This window comes from Mesocricetus auratus, unplaced genomic scaffold, assembly GCF_017639785.1.
Source record: "Mesocricetus auratus isolate SY011 unplaced genomic scaffold, BCM_Maur_2.0 Super-Scaffold_100008, whole genome shotgun sequence".
Lineage (NCBI taxonomy): Eukaryota > Metazoa > Chordata > Mammalia > Rodentia > Cricetidae > Mesocricetus > Mesocricetus auratus.
Window position 1 is genome coordinate 85337840 of NW_024429192.1, and position 14553 is coordinate 85352392.

Here is a 14553-nt window from a genome sequence, read left to right on the forward strand (position 1 = left end):
CGGGTCGCTGTGGTCCCATGAGCTGCAGGCCCGCGTCTGGCCGGCAGAGGGCGCTCAGCTCTCCCCGGCGGGGCTCCGGCCGGCCGAGAGGAGGCGCCGGGGCTGGTGAGCATCTCCGGGCGGCCGGGAGGGGGTGCGCGCCTTGGGCCGCTGCAGCCGGGCTGCTGTCACCGCGGACCGCACCTCGCTGGCTGGTGGGCGGGAGAGTGTCTTTGTCCGGCGAGGCGTCCTCAGCTCCGGCCATCCCTGCGATCGGAGTCGGGCGGTCTGGGCGGTGCCCAGGGGCGAAGTGCGCGGGCGGAGGGCTAGCTGCGGCCACGGCCCCACGTACCTCGGTGCTCCAAGCTCGCCACCTGCGCCACCTCTGCCCGCGCTCTGTCAAGTTGCAGAAGACCGGGTGGGTCAGGAGTCTGGACGCGTGGGCGCGTTGCAAACTCCAGCTGCGAAGGAGCTGCGTGCGGAGGTAGCCCGGCCCGGGATGCTTCCTGAGGCTGCCCCGGCCTCTCTGCATATCTTTCTTGGCTCCTCCAGACCCAGGTGAGCGACTCCTGTCCGCGCGTCCCGATCCGGCTGGAGACAGGTGCTGAGGCGGGGCGGAGGCGGCGCCTTTTGCTGGCTTCTCTGGCACCAGAGCACCGGCTCCCCGCTGCCCACATCCTCTGCTCCTCCGGAGAGAGGCTGCAGCCCACTCACACCTTCCGGGGATGCCAGGTTGAGCACGGTGTTTCAGAGGCAACAGCGGGTTAGCCGAAGCGAGCTCCCTCCCCCCTCCACCCCCGGCTCGTGATAATTCGGTCCGTGTCTTCGTCTTAATTTAGCACCGACGTGTTATTTCCTTGGAGCTCTAGAATGGTAAGGCTTGCTACATCCATTTTTTTTTCAACCCCCTTCATTCTGAGGCTTTGCAGGGAAGGACTACAGGCTTGCAAGTGATGTTACTACCGTTCTATTTTAAATACAAACACCCAGAGAAGTACGCTTGGCCGCCTGCCAGAGGCGCCTGCACTCTTTGTTATGTAAGTGCTTAACACAAATATTTGCTGGTTGGTAAAGTTAAGAGCGGTTACCAGAGAATGTAGGAGCGCAGGAAGTCAGAGCCATGATTTCTGTCTTAGCTCAAAACTTTCCTTCAGGATAAGCATGTGATGGCTTCGATATCATTTAAAGGCGACACGAGGTCCTTAAAAAAAAAAAAACCATAAGGTAGATTTTCACGGGTAAAACACGAACAGGTTTTTATGAAGTCTGATATAAAAACCAGTGGGACATCTCTGACTAACAATGGGAAATGAATTAAAGAAATAGATTCCCCCACACACAGCCTTTTTGGCTTTTAAACTATTGAGTAATTTTATTTTGCTGTCACGTGATATTGGCTAATTGTGAGTTTATAGTTATTAAAGATCTCCTCATACATAGTTATTTTTTCGAGTAAAAAGATGAAAGTGGAAATATAGGATACACGAATGTCTAGGCATTTCATGTTTTCCACCCCCTTGTATTCCGTTCTTACTGATTCAGGGTGATGGCGTTTGTTATGTTGCTGGCTTTCTGGTAATTGTCATGCGGACAGAGTCAGGAGTGAGACTGTTGGTGGGCATCACTTCATTTAATATCCTTGCAGCCAAAGGTGTGGCTCCGCGGGTTTGAAGTAACTCAGCCCTTGCGGGTGGAATATGGGGAGAGAAACTTGTGTTGGACCAGAGAGAAGCTAATGGATTTCAGCCTGTGTCTATTTCCATCTAAGTAATTTTCTTGCTTATTTTTTCCTGCAAAGAAAAGCTGATGTGTTTGTTCCAGGGACCCTTAGTTACACAGAGGACACCCATGGGAGGCTTAGTGGGGTTCAGTGCATTGTGCAGAAGGAGCCATGGAAGTTCAGTAGTCCCGTGGGAGAACTCCTTTTTGTTTGCATGATTAAAAAAAAATCAAGTTTCACTAAGGGTTGTTTTTTCCCACTGAATCGACATTTTCTTATACTATAGTAGAGTGTGAACTAGTCAACCAAGTGCAAAAAGCCTTTTTGGTATTTTTAAGGGCAGAGGGGAAGCTGTATCTTTCTAAGGTCCACATTTCCACAACTTGGGGCGGGCTCACCGAGGCTTCATGGGAGCTTATGTAAGAGCTACTATGGGGACTTTTCGGTACTCGGCTAAACTCCCTGCTTTGGCTATTACATAATTGGCATGGAACTAGGCTGTCAGAACTGAAATCGCGGGGGAGGATGTATAAAAAAATCTAGGCTCATGTGTGTGTGCACGCACACACACACAGACATGCGCGCACACACACAAATACTTTTTTTAAATAATGAATTGCCGCTTTCCAAATGAGAGGGAACAGCTGGGATTGTGGTTTGTGAATTGGAGATAAGAACAGTGTTGGGAGGGATGCTGGAATAGATAACTGTTCTGTTTAGCATTTTCTGGAGACACAAATGCTGGCTAGAAACCACACCGTAGCTCTTTACACCTGCTGGCAGAAACCCAGAGGCTGGGAAGCTGGTGAATCTTTTTTAAATAGGGATAATTCTCTTGACATCCTCTTAGGCCCAGTTATAGAAACCCAAGTCTCTATGACCCTTGAAACTGTTCTATTTGGTAAGTTATACTTAAAATGTTACCTTGTAAAATAGCCTTTTAAAAATATTTATTTTATGGGTGTGAGCTTTTGCCTGCATGTGTCTGCATACCATGTTTATGCAGTGCCCATGGGGGCCAGAGGAGGCATCATATCCCCTGGAACTGGAGTGAAAAATGGTTGTGAGCTGCTATGTGAGTGCTGGCAATCAAACCCAGGTCCTCTAGAAGAGCAGCCAGTGCTTTTAACTGTTGAGTTATCGTCCCAGTCTCCTGAAACCACATGGAGCTACTGACACTGTAAGGGTTCCTGGAGACCAGCCCTATGTCATGTAGTCTCTCGGGACTTCTTTTTGGATCTGAGTGTGATCTGGAGAGAATGCAGCACTGGGGAAATGTATGTGTGGGAAGTAGGCTGCATCTAGTCCACATCTAGGAGGCAGGTTGCCAAGGAAGAAGGAAGAAAAAAACAGTCACGGAAAGATACTCATTAAAAAATGTTAATGGGAACAGAGAGCACTAGCTTTGTTGGGGGACCTTCCTGTACAAACTCCTTAGCATCTCTCTCAAGTAAGAATTTTAAATAGTATACAAGCAAACCCAGGCTTGGGAAATGACTCACAAGAAACAAAGTAGGTTTGGAAGGACCAGATGAGTCATCAGACTGATTGGCAGTTTTGTCAGCAGGTGAAAACCTTTAAACAATTCCTGAGAGGGAGTCTCTTACAAAGAGCTGAGGAGGGTCTCCTTTTGCTGAACCAAGTTTTGCTTTATACTGGAACTTGAATGTCTTCAGATCTTCCCACCTTGACCCCTTCCCACCAGCATGGGTCTTATGCATGCACTCACCATCCATCATCCATCATCAGTCACTGTTCATCTGTTATCCATCCATCGTCTGTCATCCACAATTCAGCATCCATCCATCCTCATCATTATCCATCATCACTCACCTGTCATTCATCATCCACAATTCAGCATCCATCCATCATTGTTATCACCCATCACCCGTCATCCATTATTCACTCACATGTCTTTCATCATCATCCACAATTCTTCTTCATCATCATCATCATCACCCATCACTGGTCATATGTCATCCATGATCCACAATTCATCATCCATCTATCCATCATCATCATTATCCATCACCAGTCACCTGTCATCCATCATCATCATCATTTATCACTGGTCAGATGTCATTCATCATTCACAATTCATCATCCATCACTCATCATTATCACCCATCATCACCTGTCATCCTGTTATCCATGCTCTACAATTCATCATCCATAATTCATTACCCATCCATTGTCCTTCACCCATCACCCATCCATTCACAAAGACCTTTACCAAACCCACAAAACTCCCTTATGAACCCTCTCCTCAATTGTGATTTGTTTTCTGGCCTGGAAGATCTTCACTTTCAGCACTTAGGCGAAGTTACAAGACCCCTTCTCAAAACAACGCCTCCCCCAATGACAGACTTCAATGGTGGTCTTTATGATATGGTGGATTTTATGCTGTGTACATTAGGTGGCATTAAAATTATTCTGTAAAAAATTATTTCCATCACTGAGTATGCTAGCTCTGCTAGTTTTCTGTTGCTATAGCAAACTACCGGAGTCTGGATACTTACAGGAGTGCCCAACCTATGGTTTGTAGCTGCCTGCATGTGACCAGATCTAACTATGAATATGGCTCAACATTGTAAACTTACTTAAAATGCCGAGACTTTTTTTTTGTAACTTGATTGTGTTGTTCTGAAGCATAAACTTTACAGGTGACATTGTGTCCCAAAGTCAAAAGGTTGGACACTCCTGAAACAAAAGAATTGATTAAGTTTTATAACATTTATTTCTTTTGTGTGTGTGTGTAACAACAATAATTAAAAAGAAGTTATGAATTTGAGGAGTGGGAGGGGCATGAGACAATGGAAGAGCTGGAGGGGAGAAGGTGAGGTAGAAATGATATAAATGCAGTACTCATGTATGAAATTCTCAGAAAAAAGTGAAAATAGGAAAAACTTTCTTTATTCATCTATTTACATAAAACAAAACTTATAAGACACTCATACAGATGAGACTACCTGTAGCCACAGAGTGGAGCATGTATTCACTGGTTTTGTGTGTCAACTTGACGCAAGCTAGAGTCATCAGAGAGGAAGGAGCCTCAGTTGAGTAAATGCCTCCATGAGATCCAGCTGTAAGGCATTTTCTCATCAATGTGGGACGGTCCAGCCTATGATGGGTGGTGTCATCCCTGACCTGGTGGTCCTGGATTCTATAAGAAAGCAGACTGAGCAAGCCATGAGGGGCAAGCCAGTAAGCAGCTTCCCCCCATAGCCTCTGCATCAGCTCCTGCTTCCAGATTCCTGCCCAGTTTGAGTTCCTGTGCTGACTTACTTCAGTGATGAACAGTGCTGTGGAAGTGTAAGCAAAATAAGCCTTTTCCTCCCCAGCTTGCTTTTTTCGTTATTGTGTCTTCACAGCAATAAAACTCCAAGACAGAATGTAAGAATCAAGCTTAGGGTTGACCCCTGGAAATTCCTTCAGTGTTTTGTTTTATGTGTGTAGACACCTGTTTTTGGTTGTTTACCATTGTGCAAAGTCCATCTCCTTTTCTATATGAGGCCCAGGGTGTTACACCACCTTCCATGTTTTCCTGCTGTTGGTTATGGTCTATAGATGTCACTCTGGCCACAGTGGTAATTCCCAATGCCCCAGGTAATTCTTCTGTATGAGGTTGACCAGTTGCTTGTTAGGCAGCCTGTGGTCCTCCACAGAATGCCCATATTTAGCCTGGCTTTCATCCATGCAAATATAATCTTCACAGACCAGCCAGGACATCTTAACTTTTTCTGTACTCTTACATGCATGTTTTCATGTGTGAGTTTATATATGTGCCAGAGATCAGCCTGAGGTGTTATTCTGCAGGAGCTGTCCGTCTTTCATTTTGAGACAGGGTCTCTTACAGGGACCCAGCACAAGCCAATTAAGCTAGGGCTTTACCTGTCTTTGTTTCCCTAGCTTATGGGTCACAGTTCCACCCAGCTCTTTATGTGGGTGATAGGGATTTAATTTAGGTCATCTTGCTCTGTGTGGCAAGTCCTACAACAACTGAGCTATCTTCTGTGTTCCTGTTTCTTTATTAGCAAACAATCATTTTTGGTCTTCTCTTTGCCATGGGTTGTGTAATTCCAAATGGGTCAGAGCTGTTTCATTTCCCATAGCTCTATGTGGTTACCAATAACAATGACACCTGCTTTTCTCTGATTAGTAGGGCTCCCCCTCAACCATTGTTGTCACTGACACACTTACTTTGAGCATTGTATGGTCAGTGTAGATCACAAAGTCTTTGTTTTGAGGTGAAGCCAGTCTCAGGACACTGCAGAGGGAGTCCCTCTGAATGCCACTTTTACAGTGCCTCTCCTTTCATGAACCTCTTTGAGAATTTTGATTGGATGTGAAGCAAACAATTGGTTCTTCTGGGCTCACCGACTTAGACTCCTTCATTGCTCTGTAGCATTTCATGGCGATTTTGGCATTGTATTTTGATCTTATATTTTGTATTTGATTTTATATTTACTCAGCTTAGAAAATAGGGACAGAGAACAGGTGACTGGTACCCAAGGGATCAGTAGGTTTATTTGGCAGGAGGGTGCTCTTTCATGCAAAGAGAATGAAAAATCACCCAGATGAAACTGGAGGACCAGAGGTAGGCTGCTGACTTAGTGGGTCTCCTGGAGGTAGGGAAATGCTTCCAACCCTTCCTGCCCTCACTCAGAAGGAAACACATTTTTGAAGATGGAACTTTTTGGTACCTAGGGCTCACACTGCTCTTCTGTTGGTTTTGCGTTCCAGCACTGCCGTGCATATTATGGGTTACATCAAGAGTGGCTTGGTGGGGGTCGTGGTAGTTCTTAAGATAGGCAGGCTATTAATACATTATCAGACAGGAGTGAATTCTTTTCATTCCATCTAGGCTTGGCTTTGGACCTGCTTAACCTCTTCTGTGGTGCGTGTGGCTTCCACGTGGGCACCCGCTCCCTGTTTCTGCCCCTTGGTGTCAATTCTCAGCCAGGCTCTTCTTTCCCTCTCCTGCCTCCCCCAGGCCTGTCCTGGCCATGGCTTTGCTTTGAGGGAGAGCTCCTGTATTGCAAGGGGGAAGCTGGGAAGGCACTGATACTTTCGTGGATAGAGAGAAAGAATTGAAAAACTGTGCAGAAACTTCCAGATCTGTAGAGAATTCATTTATAGTCTTTTGGGCGCCATTGGTTCTTGGTAGAACATCTAGACCATTGATAGATTTTGAGCAATAGATAGTTTTGAATATTTAATTGTTTCTAATATCATCCCTCCAATCTTGTCTTTTTTTTCAAAAAATTTTGAATTTTTCATTTTTTTCAGGTGAAAATGGTTGAATATTGAATCTTGTGTTACTCAACCTAAGAATAGCAAAAATTTTGTGATATCTATCCCAGTAGGATTTTGGAAGACATTTTGTGTCATTTCCATTACTTAGCAGCAAATCTTGTTGTACAATTGGGAAAAAGAAAAACATTTATTTGCCTTTTTTTTTGGAAATAGTTTTCTAAATGATGTAATTAGTATTTTCAGTGTTGTAGGGTTCATAGTTCCATTGGTTCTTAATAGAATAAATTTAGAAGAGGATAAATTTGGACAATGAGGAGCCACAAAGTGGACACAATCATCATGTATCAGAGGTATCCTTCCCCTGACAAAAAGGAAGTCAACTTCTTCAAATACTTCACTTCGGCGGGGGTTTTTATGATCATTTTTCAGATCATTAACTACTTAAGGGATGAAGACAGAGAGAAAATGCAGTCCTGTAATCCACAGAGGATTAATCGGAAAATAAGATTAAGTAGCCCCCAGATCCTAGGCTTAGGCCATAGGGCCTCACAGAATGGCACCCACGGCAAGAATTTGTGTATTACTGCACAGGGCTCAGCGCGAACTCCGTTTCAACAGTCTGCATTATCACAACGCTATTGCTTGCTGACTCTTTCTCCTGTGTTTTCCTCTCTTACTTTCTCAGGTTTTCACAGCTGAATTATCTGCTAGACCAGATCCTCACCAGTGATCCGGAGGCTTGTTTGGGGGGGGTCGAGGTGAGTTCACATACACTCCTCTTTGATTCAGGTGGCAATTGCATTGCAGCTCAAGTTCCATGTTTCCTTAATGATTTTAAAGTTGTAACAGATATGTCTTTCTTAGTGGTAATTAATCTTGTACTACAACAAAAGGTCATCTTGTTACTGTAGTCACATCGATTGACAGAAACAGGACAAGAAACTGCAGCAGTGCATGGGGCTTGGTAAACTCTGTGCTTGATAAACGAAGTTACCCAGAGATGCTGGCCTGGTGGCTCACACCTGCAGAACCAGCACTTAGAAGCAGAGGCAGGAGGATTATTGCCAGTTGGAGGCCAGCTGTGCTATATGGTAACTTTAGGCTGAGTTGCTTTATCTCTGTCTTAAAAATAGAAACTGATGAATGAAAAAACCCCAAACCTCAGAGAACAAAGCCACATGGGTAGCAGGGACAGAGTTCTTTAAATAAAACTCATTTAACCAAGAGCAGAAGCTATAGTGAACAACCATGGCCATGGAGAGTTTCAAACATTGAGAAAAGCTTCCAGGAGTGGGGGTGGCTAGCCCATATGGCATTATGTGAGAATTGGACAAAAGCATTCCTTCCATATGACATTTTATTCCCATCTAATTGGAAATTTGTTGAACTAAACCGATTGTTGGAAAAAGACACTTGATTACCATATGCTAGAAATTTATAATGTAAGTAGTCAAACTATCTATTAGGAATGCATCCAAGTTTTAAGGAAGACACAAATTAAAAAATAATTGAGCTGTCCATGAGATTAGCCAGTGCCTATGTGTGGCTTTTCCTGAAATGCAACCTGAACGCCTTGCAGGGCAGTTCTGCCTTGCCGGTACCTAATTCATGGTAGGCATAGAAGTAAGCTTTTTTATTAAGTTCTGGTCATGGGAGATGGAGGATAGAATTAGGAGTTTGAGGTATGACTTTTATTGGCAATTTAGGTGGTTTGGAAGGATTTAGCAGATGTGTAGAAGCTTCCATAGGTTTGGGGTAGTTTGATCTTTCTGAGAGTAAAATTAGGAAAGAAAATGGAAAAAAATTTTTGGTGGGGGTTTGAGATGGGGTTTCTCTGTGTAACAGCCCTGGGGCTCACTCTGTAGGCAATGCTGGCCTGGAACTCACAGAGATCTGCTTGCCTCTGCCCCCTGAGTACTGGGATAAAGGCATGTGCCACCAAGAAAATGGAAACTTTTAAATGTACTTTCTGGCTAATTCCTGTAGTTCCATGCTTGGTTGTCAGCTTGATACACCCAGGAAGGAAGGAATCTCATTTGTGGAATTGCCTCTATCAGCTTGGCCTGTGAGCCTGGCCATGGGGCGTCTTCTTGATTGCTGATTGATGTAGGGAGGATCCAGCCCACTGTGGGCGGCACCATCCCTAGGCAGGTGGGCCTGGGCTGTGTAAGGAGGGCAGCTATGGCCTCTGCTTCAGTTCCTGCTGTGAGTTCCTGCCTTGCCTTCCCTTGATGACAGATTGTAAGTGTAAGCTGAAATAGACCCTTTCCTCCCTGGGTTTGGAGAATGTTTCAATACAGCATCAGAAAGCAAATGAGGAACATGTTATAAAGTACATTTTAGTCAAGTGAGCTTGTTTCTTAGACAGGCTGCCAGCTGTGTAGCTGTGTGGTACTTTAATTTTCAAAGATTGCTTAAAAACGCATTATCTTTAGTACCATGGAGTTGATTTCAGGATGTTGAGCGCGTTTATAATGACCAGCCCTTCCTTACTTGCAAGTTTTCGTAATTAATCTTTTGATGAAAACGAAAGCTATTATCTCAATGTTGATGTGTAGATACCGATAGATAAGACACAGGGGATGGGGCACAGCACAGAAGGTAGAAATAAGATTAGTGATTAGAAAGTTGTTGAGAAAGCCTGGGGAGATGACTCAGTCAGCCATACAGGCATGGGGATCTCTAGCACCAACATAAAGAGCTGGGTACACATCTGTAATGCCAGCATTGGGGGCAGGCGGAGGCAGAAGGAACTTTGGACTCACTGGCCAGCCAGTCAGCTGAACTGGCAAGTTCCAGGCTCCACAAGAGACCCTGTCTCAAAGAATAAGGTGGAGAATGATAGAGGACACATGATTGATCTCTGGAGTCCATCTGCATATGCTCTCATGTGTACATGCCTGCACATATCTTGCACATATGCGTGTGTACACGCAAGTTGCTGAAACAAAGAACATCAGACCACACATACAAAATACATGACCTCAGATGTATAGCTTCACTTCCCTGGGTACTGGAAACCCTAGGGACTTCCAGGCCGGGGGCTCTAAAGCAATTTTCTCAGTGACATCTGCACATTTTGCCTTGAGAATAACCATGAACAGGCCTGGACAGTAGCCATCATTCCTGTGAACATCTATGTCATTCCTATGTTATTCTCATGACCCATGTCCTCCCTGCCTCTGCAGGGTGCGGGACTCGGTACTGTTAGTACAGAAGCAGAGAAAGGTAATTAGGAGAATTGTGAGACTTTTTGGGTGAATTTCTGTTTTTTATGTCTGGAATCCACCTGCCCTCTCAACACACAAATAATCAACATTTTGAAGAAAAGATAATTTTTTATGTGTGTGTGTGTGTGTGTGTGTGTGAGAGAGAGAGAGAGAGAGAGAGAGAGAGAGAGAGAGAGAGAGAGAGAGAGAGAGAGAGAGAGAGAGAGAGAAGAAGGAGAGCAGAACCAGGGAGGAGAGCAGAACCAGGGAGGTTCTACTCATCCCCATTGTTTCTGGAGTTATTGTGTTTGGTTTTTCCTTTGTCTTTAAAGTACCATGGAGAGTAGGGAAATGACATTTTTGGAGCTGATGTTTGGCACCTGCAATATTGAACTAATAATTTTGTGTTTCATTTTTCCTCACCTCTCAGCGGGGAGGACGATTGTTTGCTTGTGGAAAACACCGAGGGAAATGTTTGACAACAGCAGCTTAATGCATGTCAAAATGAAACAGGATGCTAGACCTCCTGATGACAGTGTGATGTGTCTTATCACTGTGCATCCAAATAATGAAGCCGGTTATTCTGAAGAGGATGTTGGTTTTGAGTATGGTGTAAAGATATATATTTCTGGCAGGAACTGAGATTTAACCAGAATGAATAGCTTTCGAAGAAAGGGAGGCTAGTGGGCTGTCCTGTGGTGGGGGCCATTAGGTTCCAGAGTCCTCTGCTTGGTATACGCTTAAGTCAGAAGATCTTACACCATCAGAAGGACCTTATACCATCCACGTGGTCAGGGCCTCTACGGGAGGGGAAGCCGCTTTGCTCAGTGCTGTGCTGGGTCTAGAACATATCTCATGTTGTTTCTCACAACACCCAGGTGCCATGAGGAGAGAGGGGAACTGGGACTGCAGCCAGATACCACTCTCTTAGCTAAATGCGCTAAATGGACAGACTTCTCTCTGATAGTTTGTCTTAGGGTTTCTGTTGCTTTGATACAACACCATGACCAAAGGTGACTTGGGAAGAAAGAGTTTACTCCAATTATATTTAACACATCACTGAAGGAAGTCAGGACAGGAACTCAAACAGAGTAGGAACCTGGAGGCAGGAGCTGATGCAGAGGTCATGGAGAGTGCTGCTTACTGGCTTGCTCCCCATGGCTTGCTTAATCTGCTTTCTTATAGAATCCAGGACCACCTGCCCAGAGGTGGTACCACTCACTATGGGCTAAATAAGAAAATGTCCTAGTGGCTTGCCTTCAGCCCAGAACTTACAGCAATTCCTTCGTTGAGGTCACCTCTTCTCAGATGGTTCTAGCTTCTGTCAAGTTGACAAGTTCATCAGGACAAGGTCAAAAATCATTTCTGTGGTTCTATGCATTCCAGGCTAGTCTGTCTTGTCCCAAATGGGCAGACAATTCTGTCACTAGTTTTAGGATAACAGGTGAGCAAAGCCAGGGGCATCCTGGAAATAAGTGACAACAGAGGCACCTGTTGGCGATCCTGCTTCCGGTGTGCTCAGAAATTGTTAATTAAAAAAAAATTCTTCACTCTGATTCCCACATACCTAGATGCCAAATGTGACCGAAATAGCTCCATATCTGGAGCATGAGAAAAAAAATCAGTATGTGTAAGTCTCATTTTTTGCTTTAAAACAGCCCTCAGGAGGACAGTGAGATTCCTTTAGTGGATCAAAGTGCTTGATCCCAAGCCCAGTGACCTGCGTTTGTTCCTCGGGACCCACTTGGGAGAAGGAGAGAACCAACTCCCACACACGGTCCTGACTTTCACGTGCAAGCCTCTACCCACACATGCACAATAAACAAATATAATTACAAGAAACAAAATAAAACGGCTCTCAGGAATAAGTTAGATATACGTTCATTTAGGGAGGGAGAGGACAATCCTTTTCTAATACATTTATTCCTAACGATGAAAATGCAGAAGAAAACACCAAATACATGGTAGTATCTGAATCCATAGTGGCAGGGCCTGGAATATTGGGAAATGGTTGTTGATGTAGGGGAGATGAACAGTCAATTTTGTTAAAATCAGAGCAGTCCCATAAGCCTCTTTGTTGTCCCTTTGTTAGAGGGGGCTCTGCAGTGCTGCCTTCCAGGACAACTGTCTGTGTACTGCTATCTACCCTCTGTAGTGAAGGATTAATTCTGCGGTCCATTTGATGTGAGGCCAGATTTTATTAAGTAGGTCACCAGGGCACACACAGGGGGCGGGGTCCTGCTGGCACTGTGCTGCTTCTAGTAATTAATTGGGTAAGCATCTCGGTAGGGAAATAAAATGGACTCACTTTGGTAGCAGGTATTAGGCATCTGTGCGGTATCTGAGCAGGCTGCCCCATAGGGAAGAGTTACATTCAGAGCCTTGGAAAAGTCCCCGATGATGCTCATAGTGACCCTCTCTGATGTGGTCCCAGAAGTTGCAGAGGAATTGAAGAATGGATTGTGCTGAAGTGTTTTGATAAGTTCGCTGCTTCCATTCACACATTTAGAGCACAATGTGGATGCTTTTCCTTCTCGCACTAAGAGTCTGAATTGACACCAGTCACTAGGCAGTGATTTCCTGGGGCAAAATCTTTGGGATCATGCACAGGGAGATCCATTTATAGTTGTGTATCTGAAGGGCTGACTTGGTTCAGTGTAATAACTGGCGAATGACCCAAATGGGCTTTTGAAGACACAACTTAAGATTTGCCCTTGCCATCGAAGGATTTTTTTTCTAAGACTGGGTTTGTCTGCATAGCCCTGGCTGTCCTGGAACTTTCTGTAGACCATGGGAGGAGATGGTAAGACATGCAGTCTCCCCCTCTTTCAGCAAGTGGTTCAACTGAGGAGCTGGAGGCACAGACATCATTCTTCATGACTTCCTTCATTCAGGGGTGGCTTTGTAGTAGAAGTCCCTGATGAAGTTCCTTGTTCTGTTTTTTTGTTTTAGTTTTTTCAAGACATGGTTTCTCTGTTTAGCCCTGGCTGTCCTGGAACTTTCTCTGTAGATCAGGCTAGCCTCGAACTCACAAAGATCCACCTGCCTCTACCTTCTGAGTGCTCGGATTAAAAGTGTGTGGCACCACTGCCCAGCATAATTAGTTAATTAATTATTTTTTTCTGAGACATGGTTTCTCTGTGTAGTCTTGCTCGATAGACCAGGTTAACCTGGATGTTCTGTTTGTCTATGTGGAGAGAGCATGTTATCTTAGTCACTCGCTGGCATTTCATCATCATGCTGCGTGAAAGATAGTGTAAGAATTTAGTGAAACTCTGGGTTGTGGGTTTTTATTTAAATTAAAAAAGTATTTTTTATTCGTTTTGTATTTACTTATATTTGAATGTTTCTACTTTATCTACATTTGTTGATTTTGCCTATTTAAAACAAGTATAGTCTGTTAAAATAAATTTGATTTTTAAATGTGTGCAGCTCAGGCTAACCTTAAACTGGTAGTTCTCCCACCTCAGCCTCTTGAGTGCTGGGATTATAAATTCGTGCCACCGTGCCTGATCACCACTGGGATACCATGTTCCTTCCCCATCAGTCCCTTTGCCATTGATGGGTGTGTATTTTTGGCCAGGATGGTCTTTGCCACTCTGTAGAGACATTATGATTGTCACCATGGGGATGCTTGTGTCATCTGGTGGCTGGGGATCAGGGATGCTGCTGATTGTCCTATCATGCACAGGACTGTCCTCCACGTTAGCCCATCCCAAGGGCAGCAGTGCCAAGGTGAGAAACTGGTTGAGATGAAAAGCTGATATTGTTGTCCATAATGCAGAGGAAGACAAACCCAAAAACAAAACAACCAAAAAAAAAATGACTGTATTGGTTATTTTTCTAAATAACAAAGAAGTTCCAGGGAGGAAAAGCCCAGGCATAGTTGTGTGAGGCATAGTTGTGTGTCCATAGTCAGGAAGCAGAGAGAGATGAGTTCTGCCCACTTCAATGTCTTCCTCTTACATCGCCCTCCCTCCCTCCCTCCCTCCCTCCCTCCCTCCCTCCCTCCCTCCCTCCCTCCCTCCCTCCCTCCCTCCCTCCCTCCTTCCCTTCATCCACTCATTTGCATGTATTTTTGTCTGTGCACCTACAGAGGCCAGAAGTGGGCATCGGATTCCCCCCAGACTGTAGTTACAGCTGGTTGTGAGCAGCCTGTGGGTGCTGGGAACGGAATGCAGGTCCTATGCAGGAGCAATGGTACTCTTAACCGCCCAGCCATCCCTCCAACACCCACTTTCTTCTTTTTATTCAGCCTAGGATCCTGGCCTACGGAATGGAGCCACCACGTTTAGGGTGGGTCTTCCCTTGTCAGCGAAACAACTGTAGAAACTCCCTCACAGATGTGTTCAGAGGTTTATCTCCTAGGAATTCCTAGATCCTAGAATT

The 14553-nt window shown here is 44.8% G+C and overlaps 1 protein-coding gene across 4 annotated transcripts in view; it reads left to right on the top strand.

The window, feature by feature from the left end:
- The first annotated feature begins 415 nt into the window (after positions 1–415).
- Positions 416–14553, top strand: part of Mtus2 (microtubule associated scaffold protein 2) — a 353013-nt gene continuing 338875 nt past the window's right edge. For 3 of the 4 annotated variants that reach the window (XM_021234736.2, XM_040751390.1, XM_021234737.2), the window contains exon 1: positions 730–852. The gene's annotated coding sequence lies outside the window, so the exon portion shown is untranslated. Of the gene's footprint in view, positions 538–729; positions 853–14553 lie in introns of those variants that run through there. The other variant, XM_040751389.1, reaches the window with a different exon arrangement.